We start from the raw sequence: 14,051 nt of genomic DNA, 5'->3' as shown, positions 1-14,051 counted from the left end.
GATAAGGGGGTGCCTGGGTGGCTCAGTGGGTTAAAGCCTCTGCCTTCGGCTCAGGTCATGATCCCAGGGTCCTGGGATAGAGCCTCACACTGGGCTCTCTGCTCCACCGGGAGCCTGCTTCCTCCTCTCTCTCTGCCTGCCTCTCTGCCTACTTGTGATATCTGTCTGTCAAGTAAATAAATAAAATCTTAAAAAAAAAAAGAAATTGATAAGTTGGTTGGAAAAAGAAAGAAAAAGAAAGTGGAGAGAATTTGCTCAGACTGGAGACTAGAACAAAGCCCTGTGCTAGATTTAGGGTCTATTTTGATCTATTAGAAGAAATTGTATCCCAAATTTTTTTAGAAGAAAAAACCCTGTATGTGTGCAAAAATAAAGTTAGATACAATGAAGGATAAAATATGACTATAATAATGAAGGTTTAGAAAGATTTTTTTTAGAAAGGTATTATTAAGATAAACTAGTTAAAAAAAACGTTAAGAGGAAAGAGGAAAAGTTTAAAAAATGATAATTAGGAAAAAATAAAATTAAAAAAATTTAATTAAATTGTAAGACTAAAGAATCATGGGGAGAAAGCCATGAATTCCATTCTTTGCTTTCCCCTCCTCTGGCATTCCGCTGTTCTCCTTGATCAGTGAGCTTGGTTTTGGCTGGATGTTCTTGCTGATCTTCTGGGAGAGGGGCCTGTTGCCCTGATTCTCAAATGTCTTTGCTTGAGGCGGAGTTGTGCCTCCCTTGCCAGGGGCCGGGCTAAGTCATCTGCTCCGGTTCGCTCTCCAGAGCTTTTGTTCCCTGAGCACTTCCCGCTTTCCCGTAGAGCTCTGGAGGATGAGAATGAAAATGACGCCTCTCAGTCTCCGCCCAGAGGAGCCGAGAGCTCTGGGCCCCACTCCTCAGTGCAGCCTTAGAGAAAAGCGCTCAATCCCTCCCATATCCCTGGTCTCTGGCCACGCTCCAAGCTCACCTGGCCTGTGACTGAGCATTTCTGTCTCTGGCACATGGCCCAGTTTGGAGTCTCCAAACCCAGTAGATTCCTGCAGCCTGCTCCTCCCAGAGGACGGTAAGTCTTCCCAGATCTGCCACTTTTGGGATCCGTGCTCAAAGAGCAGTGACCCAGCTGTGCCTTGGATCACAATTTAAGGTGACCCTGAGCTGAGAGCCCCCCCCCCCCCCCAGTTCCATCTCTGCAGCCAGCTTCCCCACTCTGATACCTGGCAGCTCTGCCACACTTGGACACCCCAGGTCTTTCTGTGACCCCACAGGTCCTGAGACCACACTGTCCTCACAACCCCCCACCCCCACATAGCTTCTGGAGCGATGTCCCTCAAGGGAGCAGACTTACAAGTTTGATTTCATGCTCCGCTGCTGCACCGCTTGCCGGGAGCCGGCCCCACCCCACCCCCGTCGCCTCGGATTCACTTCTCCACACGTGGTACCTTTCAGAAGGTGGTCAGTTTTCTGTTTCTGGAATGCTGCTCTTCTTCTCTTCAATGTCCCATTGGATTTATAGGTGTTCAGAATGGTTTGATAACTATCTAGCTAAACTCCTGCGACCTGAGGTCATCTCAGTCTGCTACTCCGCCATCTTGACTCCCCCCTGTAGTGATCTTTTTTAAACAACGTACTTGATATTAATATAATCATTCCAGCTCTCTTTTGGTTATGTTTGCATGGTATATCGTTCAACGGCTTTTTAATTTCATCCCATTTATTTTTTTAATTTAAGTGTGTCTCCTATAGACAAGATATATTTGGACTGTGATCTTAAATCCTGTCTAACAATTTCTGTCATTTGATGGCAATTCCGTAGTCCATTCACATTTATTGTAATTATTGTCAGGTTAGAATTACATCGACTATTTTGCTCTTTGTGTTCTATACATTTCTGATCTTTTTTGCTCCTTTATTGCTCCTATGATTTTTGTTAAATAGAATTTTTAATTGTATCCTTTTAATTCCTTCACTGGTTTTCTTACTATTTTAAGTGATTTTTCTAGTGGTTGTTCTAAGGACTATAACATGTACTTTAACTTATGACATTCTTCTTTAGACTGATAGTAAACTAACTACTTTTCTTGTCCTCTTTTTTATGTGGATTTGAGTTACCATCTGGTGTCATTTTATTTCAACTTAATATGAACTTAAATGAAATGAAATATTTTTAAGTATTTTTCTTATGACATGTCAGCTAAAAAATAACTCAGCCTTTGCCTGGCAATCTCTTTATTTTGTCTTCATTTTGAAGAATAGCTTTTCAGGATACAGAATTATGGTTGACAACTTTTGTTTTGATTTGTTTTTGGCTTTCATCACTCTCAATATGTCATTCCATTGCATTCTGACTTCTATTGTTTCTGATGGTAAGTCAACTGTTGGTTTCATTTTCTGTGTCCTTTATATTAAGAGCATATTTTCCTTGTCTTTGGCTATGAACAGTTTGGGTACAATGTGTCTAATGGATCTTACTTGGAACTTTTTGAGCTTCTTTGTTTCAGAGGTTATATTATTCATTGGATTTGGGAAGTGTTTGTCCACTAATCTTTCACAAATTTTTTTCTGGCATTTCTCTGTCCTCTCTTATTCTGGGACTCCATTGATATGTGTTTTGTTATCCTCTGAGTTTGAGGTCTTTATTCCTCATAACCTTTTCTTCTCTGTTCTTCAGAGTGGATAATTTCTATTGATCTATCTTTAAGTTTACTGATTCCTTCTTCTGACATCTCAATTCTGCTATTGTTTTCCTCTAATGAAATTTTCATTCTAGTTATTATATTTTTTTGACAGGCAAAGCAATTTATTTATGTGGACAAAGTGGTTTACAATGATTTGTAAACAGTCAACAATGATTAATGAGGTTATATTAGATAAAATGAATTTTTTTCTGTATCTTACTGTGTTGCTCAAGCCCATGTGCATCTCTGGTTAATAGAAACTTTTGCCAATACTACAAAATGAAGTGGTCCTTCTTTGCTTTCTACGTCAAAAGCTTGAGTCCTTAACAAAACTATACATGCTTCTGTGGCAAAGCCTGTGGTGTACTGTGAAAAGAAAATTGACGCTGTAGCTAGTCATTTTCTGTGTTGTGGTGAAAATTACTACAAGATTAGTAACTTGAAATAACACTAATTTCTGCAGTTCCTATCATACACATGTAAAGACAGAGTCACACAATGATATGTGGATAACTTAGATTCTGTTTGCTTTATTTTGCTTGTGTGCACAGCTTTCCAGTCAGCTGGGTATAAGTGGAAAAGTTAGCAAGGCCCCTTATCGCTATGTCATTTCCTAGATTGTCCTGCTAAATTTCTGACTACTGTGCCACTTCATTGCTTAACTCAATGAGGTCTACATCTTAGACTAACTGAGCTGTTGGTCTCTGATTCACTTGTGGCAGAGCTAGCTATGATTACCAACAATGCTGTTAGGTATGGTATTGTTTTTCCCTCTTGTTGCAAATACAGTCAGCCGTCTCCATCAGTGAAACTTCTAGTTTTCACAGACTGGCCCACTCTGGTAGAACTATTGTGTCAATGATTGAGGAGGAGGAGATGGGAGTACCCCAAAACAAGGATTCCACAGACTTCCAGTTGTCTATTCTTTCATTGGAAACTGCTTCCCAACTTGATGTATACATATGGTTGATTTCCAAAGCCCCCCAAATTTATCTTTTTAAATTTTTTTTTCTGGTTTTATAGCTGGTTTGGGGGGAGAGGATTTGTTGGGTTAAAACTACCATGTTGGAAGTTCTGTCTCAAAAAATTATTCTTGAGGGGCACCTGGGTGGCTCAGTGGTTTAAGCCTCTGCCTTCGGCTCAGGTCATGATCTCAGGGTCCTGGGATCAAGCCCCGCATCGGGCTCTCTGCTCAGTGGGGAGCCTGTTTCTCCCTCTCTCTCTGCCTGCCTCTCTGCCTACTTGTGACCTCTCTCTCTGTCAAATAAATGAATAAAATATAAAAAAAATTATTCTTGAAAGAAGGAATAAATGAATCAATAAGAATGCAGCTATCAGGGGCGCCTGGGTGGCTCAGTGGGTTAAAGCCTCTGCCTTCCGCTCAGGTCATGATCCCAGGGTCCTGGGATCGAGCCCCGCATCGGGCTCTCTGCTCAGCGGGGAGCCTGCTTCCCCCTCTCTCTCTGCCTGCCTCTCTGCCTACTTGTGATCTCTGTCTGTCAAAAAAATAAATGAAATCTTTAAAAAAAAAAAAGAATGCAACTATCACCATTCCCCCATTAAAACAAAAATTCAGACATGGTATCCCATGCTCATCCTTTTTATTATATATCAAGCCCCCTTGTGATCTTAATCTAGATCTTTGATTACTAACACTCCTTTTAATTTGTGGTCCCTGGACTGGATGCAGTTTTGCAGACATTCTCCCTCATTTAGGTAGTACAGTTTACCTCTGGAGGACGGATTTCCTGGGACTCTCTCTTCCTGTGTTCAGTAGTCAACAATAAAGGTTGATCTTTTCAATAGACTTTGTTTAGGCTTAGACTGAAGGTCCATGGTAGGAAAGTAGTGAGAAAAACCACTAGAATAAATTGCCATGGGAGAATTTGGGGTTGATACCATAACTCTTTATCAATCGGATTTTGATGGTGGTCATAGAAATAACCATAGGAATAAGAGCCAACTGTAGTAGTATCAATAAAAACCAACATTTCTTGAAGGATTTTCCACTTTCAGGCACCTTTTTGAGTGCTTTACAGGTTACTTATTATCCCTTTACTCTTCACAATGCCACTGATGACAAAACCGAAATCAGCTGGAGTAAGCAGCCTGCCTAAAATTGCTGAGCTGGCAAAAGGCTGAGCTGGAATTTGAGCGCGGATACTGTGGGTCCAGAGCCGGTCACCTAATGACTAGGCAGTGCTGCTCATTATCCAGTGAGGGGAGTTTTCTCATTCGGGAGTGCCTTGCCTTACTGTTGCCAGTTCTGGGGAAGACTGAGGGAAGATGACGGGTGTACAGTTTTAAAATGAGTCCAATTTACAGCACATTTTCGTCTTGCGTGGTCCTAGTTCATGCAGATGTCTCTGCTTTACCTCAAAAACTTGCAAGTCCCTAGGAAAATTCCCTAAGAAGCAGGTCCTCTGGTTGCTGAAGCAGCCACACTGCTCTGCAGGGCGGAAGTACCTCCAGCATGAAAAGTAGCCCCATCGCCTCCACTAGAACAGGTACACAAATCACGATGGGGCTGGGGAATTTAGATCACAATTGGGGCAGCCCCTGAATCAGAGGGCATTGGGTCAGTGGAACAAGAGGTTGTGAAAATAAGGTGATAGTTTCCAATGGTTTTTGTTTTCTTTTTTTGACCAATCTTATGCAAACCACACGGAAAGAACCAGAATACCAAGTTGCTTGAGAATAATGTTGCTGAAATCCTGATAGATCTTATAGCAGAAAAAAAAATGGAATCGGGTCTGGAATGGAGAAAACTCTTTCCAATTTCATCCCTGACTTCTGGAAGTGACAGAAAAGGCAAAGGTTATGCCAGCTCAGCCTCTACGACCCCCTGAGCGCATTTCTATTAGCCTGTGAGCCCAAATCCTCATCCTAGGAGAACAAAGCTTCTCCTGCCTCAGCAGCATTCTGCTTCTCTTGGAAACGGAGTGGGTAGGGCCTCTGTCCATAATGTGCTTTAATTTTAATAGGAGGTTCATAGAAGGAGCTGTTCTTTTCAATCTTATTATGGTTTTGAAAATAAAGAAGGATTTGTTACTCTTCCCATTGGTTCTCCAGCCAATCATTTTGGCCAAGGAGACCTCAACCCTATTGCTTTGTGGTTTCCATAGCATAAGCGTACCCACCTAAGTGGTGGTGTGATACTCAGTCTCTCTCAACTCAATTGTGAGCAATGGGAATGATAAAAAGATGTTGTTTGGCTATTTCCCAACTATAAAACACCTATTTAGTACGGGTTAAAATGTACTGATAACTGGATTCCAAAGGACAGTCATGTTCAGGGCTTGGGAAATAAAAAGATGTTACCATACTTGCTGCCTTAGGCTATGGACATTACTTATTCATTCCCTCATTCATTATTTTATTAAATAGTGTCTGCACATGGCATGGATTAAATGCAGAGGAATTACCAATATGCAGAGGGCACGTGAATTGCCTTACTTGACTTCTCCATCTTTTCTCTGTCACTCCCATTCCCTCCTCTGTCCTATTGTTCACTCACATCTGCATCTATCACATGTCCTTTTTGTGAATACAACTTCACTGTTTTTTCACCAAAGAACCAAGCATTCAGTTGCCTCCTACCTGCCATCATGTTGGCTCTTTCTTTTTCATTTGCACCTGTTTCAGATTATTTCTCCATCAAAATCCCCCTTTTTTTCCTTTCTCTCTCATTTCCCTTGGAATTTACCACACGATTTTATTAATGCAGAGCAAGAATAATTATTGGTATGTTTACTTAAATTCTCTCTGGTCATTTCCCTCAACTATAAAATGAGAGTGATAACAGTAGCTATCTGATATGTTGTTGTCAGACTTAAATGAGATATTAGAGTAGTGCTTAAAATAATACATACCACATGGCAAGCACTCATTCATTACTCTTCATATCATCGGGTCATTCCAAACCCTTTTTTAAAAGTACACAGTAATTTTCTCCTGGTAACCAACAGCATCAGTAATAATAGACAGCATTGGCATTAATTAGATTCCATATGAAGTACCTTATCTCATTAATTATTACCATGTCTGTTTTACTGATAAGGAAATGGGGCTATAGAAAATTAAAAATCGTTCTCTGACATCACCTCTGAAATGTGTTTAGATGGGCTTTTTGATCAGCTACTGAATGGACTAGATTTACAAGGTACTTTAGACCGTCTGATTAAAGGTGAGTGATGTCACAAATCACAGTAGTGAAGGGATTACCCACTCTTATCCCTTCTAAGTGCTTTCCCGACAGCATCACCCTCATCAGCTATTTTGGGAAAGAGGGCAATAAGTGTGAGAAAGGAGTGCAGGTATAAAGCCACAGAGAGGAAATTGGCAGCTGGACCTGTGGGTTCTCTTGTTCCTGAGAATACAAATCACCAGGATCTGGGGCAGGTGGTGACCCTATCTCACAGCTAAGTCTACCAGAACTGGTGAATTCTGCCAATCCGACCCTGTAGGAAGGGTCCATACATGACAGATGGGATGGACAATAAAGACAGAAAGGCCCATCTCTCAGTCAAAGACACGACATTGCTGCACTGCTCTAGGCATCAAGAACTAGAAATGTAGTTGAAGTGGTAAGACACATATTGAACCTGTTCAGTGAGTGAAACTTTCTGTCTTCCTAGAGTTTTATGAAAACTCCTTTAACGGAGCATGCTTTCCAGACCCAGTCTGCAAGGCTTAGTTCCAGATGATTCATGGATTACCCCCAAGTTCTTCTCTTCTCATGGTCTCTTAAGTGGTAACTGGCTTGATTAAAATAAATGGATGGATGGATGGATGGATGGATGGATGGATGGATGGAGTGAGTCTGGGTCTGGGTAGGGCGGGAGCAGTGAAGAAAGGGAGGGCATCATCTTGAGCTTGGGTTGGGAAGGTGTGGGGATGATGAGCAGTGGGGTCTGTGAGAAGCATTCATATATGGGACATGCTAGAGCCTCTCTTGAAGAGCAGCAGGGATGGCCAACAGAGATTGGGGTTTAACATAAGAAGAGAGAGTTGGTGGTGAGCCAAGGCTCATTTTATTGAATGGCTTGCCTACAGCCGAGGTCAGTTTTTGTTTTTTATTCTTAAGTTCTGAAAAGGCTGCCATGTCTACCTTGCTCAAAATGGCTCTGCCCCCATGACAGTGGCGCAACTCCATAGACCTTCGTTGAATGGATGGGCTGGTGGCCAGTCCCTTTCCTGAGAGTCTCTTGAAGCACCTCCTGAATTCTTCTACTACTTGGAAGCTCTATTCTGATGCATGTTCGGCTTCCACGCATAATGCAGACCCTGTGACTTGAGGAACGCGTAGCTACTTTGCTTATGCCCCTGTTGTGTCGGCATTGGTTATAATCACCTTCCTTCATTCCTGAGAATTTGAAATGCCCCAGGGCTTATGTAGCTACAGCAGGCCAGTCCTCTGAGATCAACTATAACCTGGTGGGTTATAGGAAGTGCCCGTCCTACCATCCTGTAAGCCCTTTTTATGGATGGAGGGGAGAGAAATGAGGTGGAGAGTTAGGGAGTAGATCCCTTATCCATAAGGCATCTTCCTAAGAAGGTTTGAAGCTGTGGTTCTCTGCTGGAGCTGCACATTAGAGTCACCTGGGTGAACTTCTAACATGCCCAGCTGCCCACATTCCACCCAGGACCAATGAAATCAGAACCTCTTGATGTGAGGCTCAGGCTTGTTCTTTTTTAAGTTCCCCAGATAGATCATGTTGTACTCAGAGTTAAAAGCCCATGAGTTATGGTTCTCTAAGTGTGCTGCAATCAGAATCCAGAATCACACGGGTGGTTGCAAAACCCTCAAAGCCCAGGCCCACACTCCATACCATTTAAATAAAATTCTCCGGGGGTGGGGGCAGGTATCAGCATTTTTACAAGTCCCCCAAAGGTCCCAGCGAACAGTCAGCTTTGAGAGTACACAGTTTAGGAGACGGTGAGGACGTGTATGTCCTTGGTATGCTGAACCACTGGTTATTTGCTAGTTGAATGCCAATTAAATGCACTGGTTTGGGGCTTCGACTAAAGCTACATTATATGCCTTCTGCTCATACAAGTTTCAGCCTTGACACAAATAAGCATTAGTGGTTAAGGAAGCAGCAGAGAGCTAATTACTTTATTTTTTTATATTGTGATTCTTAGGCATCAGAAATAAAATTAGCTGTTATTGCTTCAGTTCTGATCATCATAGCAGTCTTGAGAAGTAGATAATATTATTCCAGTTTTTAAAGATGAAGAAATTTATATGTAAAGAAATTAAGGCACTTGTCCAAGGTTACCTAGGGCATAAAGTGCTGGAATCAGGATCTGGACCATAATATAATGACAGCAGATCCCACGCTCTGCTGACTACACTTGGCTGCCTTTATTTTTAAGGGCGGCTTGAAATATAATTTACATACCATAACGTTCACCTGTTTTAAGTGCACGGTGATTTCTAGAAAATGTACAGAGTTGTGCAACCATCACCATCTCTAGTTTTGAAACGTTTCCATCATCCCTAAAACATCCCTTGTGCCCATTTACTTGACTGGCTTTTAAAGAACATTGGGCTAGAAATCAGAAGAGCTGGGTTTTACTCCCAAGCCCGTCATTCACCTAATCCTCTGACCTTGAAGAGTCTCTTAAACATTCTGGATCTCCTTTTAATTTTTTTTTAAAATGAGTCACTTAGAGATGGTAATTCCTGCCATAGGATCAAGGTCAAATAAAACATTGCTTAGAGAAGTGCTTGGTAGCTAAGAAGAGCTCAGAAGAGTAGAAAGGCTGCATTTTTTTTCTTTAATATGCTGAAAACCATTTTGCACCTTCCAAGTGCTTTCGATCTGAAACTGAACTCGGAAAGTTGCAATAACACAAGGCGAGCTGTTTCTCCCTCCTCCTTGTTTTTCTCTTCCACCAACACCTTCCCCCCCTTGAGGCCTGTCTCACGACACTCCTTTGGGTGTCAGAAACCTATACCAGTCGTCGGATCTCGTGACCATGTGCATCCCTTCTGAGCACTAGGGTAGCCCAGAGCTCTGCTTGGGTTCTTACGGGCCTTAGCTGTCCCTGGCAGGAGCCTGCGGTGCCCATATGCTCCTGTAATGACTAGCTGTCAGGGAGATGCATGGCGTCCTTTAGCCAGAGAATAAACACAGATGAGGTGGGTGGTGGTATTTCTCTGGCCCTGTGATTAGCACTCTGATGGGTGAAGAGGGGCCCTTCGGAGAGGTGTTACATCACGGCGACTGGGGAATGAGGCCAAAGGTTTATGACACCCATCTAGGTCCCAAATCAACAGTCAACTCTGTTTGAGCTCGGCATTTAACCTTTTATTTCCATTTTTTAAACCCTTTGCCTGAGCTGGTTCTCTACCTTCATACAGCTTGGCCTGTGAACATCCTGAGAGCGTGTTCAGCCTTATGATTCATTCTAGATGCTAGTATTAGTAAGTATGCACTGAAATAATAATGGAGCGTCAGTCTTCATGCATGTCATTTTGTCTCCCTCTCGCAGTGTTTGGGTCTTGCCTTCCTGATAGCTACAACACATAGAAATCCACAGACTTGCCACTTAGCCTCTCAGAGATCTTCATCACTGCTTTCTGATGACTTCAGTGATGCTTTACCTGATTGTGATTTGTCATCCCCTTTCAAGCCGGGTCCATGTTTAATGGCCTATCCAGCACAGAGAGAAGATAAGAACCTTCTGTGGACAGAGGGAGAGATAATTGTGATGCTCAGCCCCCTAACTCTTCTGGAAAGGTCAGTCAAGAAGACTTGAATTTATCATGCAGGCCCTGGAATGCTGTGGTATTTCTGACGGCGCCCAGAGCTCCTGCTGCAGCCCTGGGACCAGGCACCCACATGAGAGAAGTGGGGCTTCCTCCTCCCAAGCTGCAGACGGATTTCAGTATCTCCAGCCACAATGAGAAGCAGGAATAGACAGCTGCACAGAGAAAGGCAATGGTGATATAAATACATGTTTAATTGCACATCAATTACAATTACTTACTAGGCTGCATTTATTTAAAGGCAGTGTAATTAGAGCAAAAACCTTGATTTAATCATAACCTTATCAAACACAGACCCCGTCATCTTCCTGTGCTTGCGCAGTCTGTGTTTCCCTCTGTGCCACTTGCCAAGTGGAGGGGGGCATGGCACTGCCCATTTGGGACAGGAAGGAGGCCCTTGCCAAGAATTCTCATCTCATCTGGGATGCCTGCTCAGAAGCTGCCGAGTGGCTCATCCTGTCTCTTCTTCAGCAGCTCATGATGAGAAAGTCTGATTAGCTAGAATGACTTATTGGAAATATAACTCATCCCTGATGGCAGGCTTCATAACCCAGGAGCCTGAGATTAGTAAGGACATTACATAGGTTCAGCCTCCGGAGATAAATTACTCCTTGGAATGTACCTTCTCACGGCCCCTAGATCTGATTTCTCGTCAACAGTGATGGGCCCCGACTTGACATTGCCACATAGGGGTGGACAGCAGGCAAGCCAACTGTCTCTCACGGTTAGCTCCAGGCTATGTCTTTGTCCACCTACCTCTCTCTTTCTCTCAGCTTTTCTGTCTGTGGCTCCCTGGAGGCTGAGATGCTATCTTGGACTTTCCTGAAGAAGAACCGGCTCTTCCCATGTGTTGAGAAGCAGTGATCTGTTGTTCCCCAGGTACCCAGGGTCCTTTCTTCCATGACACCTTCTCCATGGTTCCTGGGAGATAAACTGGAAACAGACTCTACCTCCATTTCACAGATAGGAAAGTGGCGGTCCAGACCCAGCAGACAACTCTGTCAAAGGCAGGCACTAACGAAAACAGGCAAATGTCTGACATTTTGCTCTTGGCTGATTCGTGCAGTTGTTTCCTACTCTTTCAGCTCAACAGAAATCAGGTACCTTTCTGGAATGTTGGTGTTAGTCAGTCACGTGTGCTGAGCAAGTGCAGCGAGTGCTTCTTCTGTGCTGTTCTCCTCAGCAGAGCACAAGGTGGCCGCCATTGTTCTTCCATTCCACGGATGAGAGAGAGGTGAGTTGCCTGGCTTGAGATCATGGCGTTAGGGATGCAGTGACCGCTACTGTCTGTGGAACGTGGGCTTCCAGCCGGGTGCTGCATTGCACCCTTTATGTATCTTGTCTTATCTTATTTTTACAACCCTGGACTGGGAGTTGCTATCCTCACTTTGCAGATGAAGAAAATAAGCTCTGAAAAGTGAAGCTCATGGCATACATATTTCATGAGTAGAAAGTCAGATAAAGCCAACTTTTGGACCCAAACTCCCAAATGCTTTCCTCTAGATCTACCCGTCCTCACCCACGTAGCTCCCCTAGCCATCCAACGGCACAATCCGAAAACCCAGGCACCATGCTGGAAATTGCCGTCACCTGTCATATTGTGTCTGTTACCAATTCCTGGCTGTTTCATATTCTGATACCTCTTGACTATATCCCCATTCTTCTTCTGCTCATGGCCAGCACGCTAGTCCGAACCATCGTAGTCTCCTGTTCGGACTCCTGCAGTTAGCGTCCAGTGGGTTCCCCTGTTTCTACTCTCTGTTCCATCCACACCATTTCCCATATATTAACCAGAATGAACTTTAAAAAATGCAAATGGCGACATAGCCATTTTCTGCTAAAATCACTCCAGTAGCTTCCCACCCTTCTTATGGTAGAGGCCATAATCCCTTCTGCGGTCTTTGTTTCTCTTCAGTGTGGGATCCCTACCTATCTCTCTGGCCTCTTCTCAAACTGATCTCCGCATCTCCTTGCTCCAGCCGTTTGGCCTCCTTTCATTCCCTCTTACGTGTTCTCTCCCCGGATACAAGCTCCATGGGTGTGCTCTCCTCTACTTGGACTCCCTGCCAACTCTCCTCACCTTCCTCTGCCTCCTTAAATGTTCCCCATCTTTGAATCTCAACTTAAGGTGGCCTCTCTGACTTAAGGGCCCTTCCTGACCCTTCTGGGTAGATCAGAATCTCCCATCACACACACACGCACACGCACACGCACACGCATCCACTCTTCATTATGGACTCATGTGACCAGAGTCCATTTGTGCTCCAAGATGTAGCGCTGTGGGAACGATGTCCGCCTCATCGGGGTCTCCTTGGCACCCAGTACAGCAGCTGACACCTAGAAGGTACTCAACAAGTATTAATTGAAATAATGACTGAATAGGCTCACATAAGTCTTGAATCCATAATCCATCCCTTCATTTCTTTCTATCTGGCTTCCTCCTTATTCCACAACTTCTTTACTGTATCCCACAGCCAGGGCTCTTCTTTCACAAATGTTTTCTTGGCACATTCGTCTTGGGCTCTTGCCTTTAATACGAGCCCTAGCCAGAACTTTCCTTTCCTTCCAGAACAGGCTTTCCAGCTCCCTTTCTTCATTCTGCCCAAGTAACACCTTGTAGCCCCTCTACACAGACTGGGCTCCCCAGATACCACTCTGGCAACGATTATATCAGCCGTGCTGCTGATATAATATCTATAGCACCGACTTCAACATAGTCGCCCAAGAGGGAGACATGTCGTTCAGTGGTAGATGATGGTATCGCAAGGGGAAAAAAAATGTAAAAACTCAGAATGAAAAATGGAGAAATAATTGCTCAGAAGGAAATATTGAAGAAAACTATGGGGAAAAAAAGTGAAGAAAAGAATTGAAAAATGACACTTAATAGAGACTATTAAAACTGAATGGAATGGGGCTCTGGAGGACATTCTGGGGAGAAGTTTTATCAGCCAGAACCATTGGTCCTTGAAGGCTGGGCCAGGCACTGTGCTGAATCCTGGGACCAGAGTCAATGCAAAACTGGTGCTGACCTCAAGGAGTTCCCGGTACCAAGCCAGGTGTGCCAGGAATGCATGTGTGTGTGTGTGTGTGTGTGTGTGTGTATTTGCATGTAAGGGAAGGGGAGACAAAGTGCAAAACGGTAAATAATCACTCTTTCATCCACTCACTAAACATTCACTGAGAGCCTGCTCTGCACAGGACACTGTTTCAGGCACCGTGTCTCTTGAGACACGACAGTAAATAAGGAGATGTAGCCTCCTGCTCTGAGAGTTTGTGTTGTCTACTGATGGGAGTGGGGATGGCAGCAGGGAGAGAGTAAATAACAAAGGTCAGTAAAACCTATGGTATGTAGGAAGGTGGGGAGTGCATTAGAGAACAGGAATTTTGGGAGGGTGGGGGGGGTTCTGAGTACCTGGGGATGGAGTGTGTGTGTGTGTGTGTGTGTGTGTGTGTGTGTACGAGCGTGCATGCACACGTGTGAAATAAAGTAGTCACAATCTGTCAGAAAGATACCTCGTGCCCAATATCGGACCTGTGTGGCTCTCTGCTCAGCACATAATGAGTTCTCAACGTGCTGTAGCCATAATTATATTAGTATCACAGCC

The sequence above is a fragment of the Meles meles genome, chromosome 6 (genome assembly GCF_922984935.1).
Source record: "Meles meles chromosome 6, mMelMel3.1 paternal haplotype, whole genome shotgun sequence".
In the NCBI taxonomy this organism is placed as follows: domain Eukaryota; kingdom Metazoa; phylum Chordata; class Mammalia; order Carnivora; family Mustelidae; genus Meles; species Meles meles.
The sequence above is the reverse complement of the archived record's forward strand: the minus strand, read 5'-3'. Positions refer to the sequence as shown.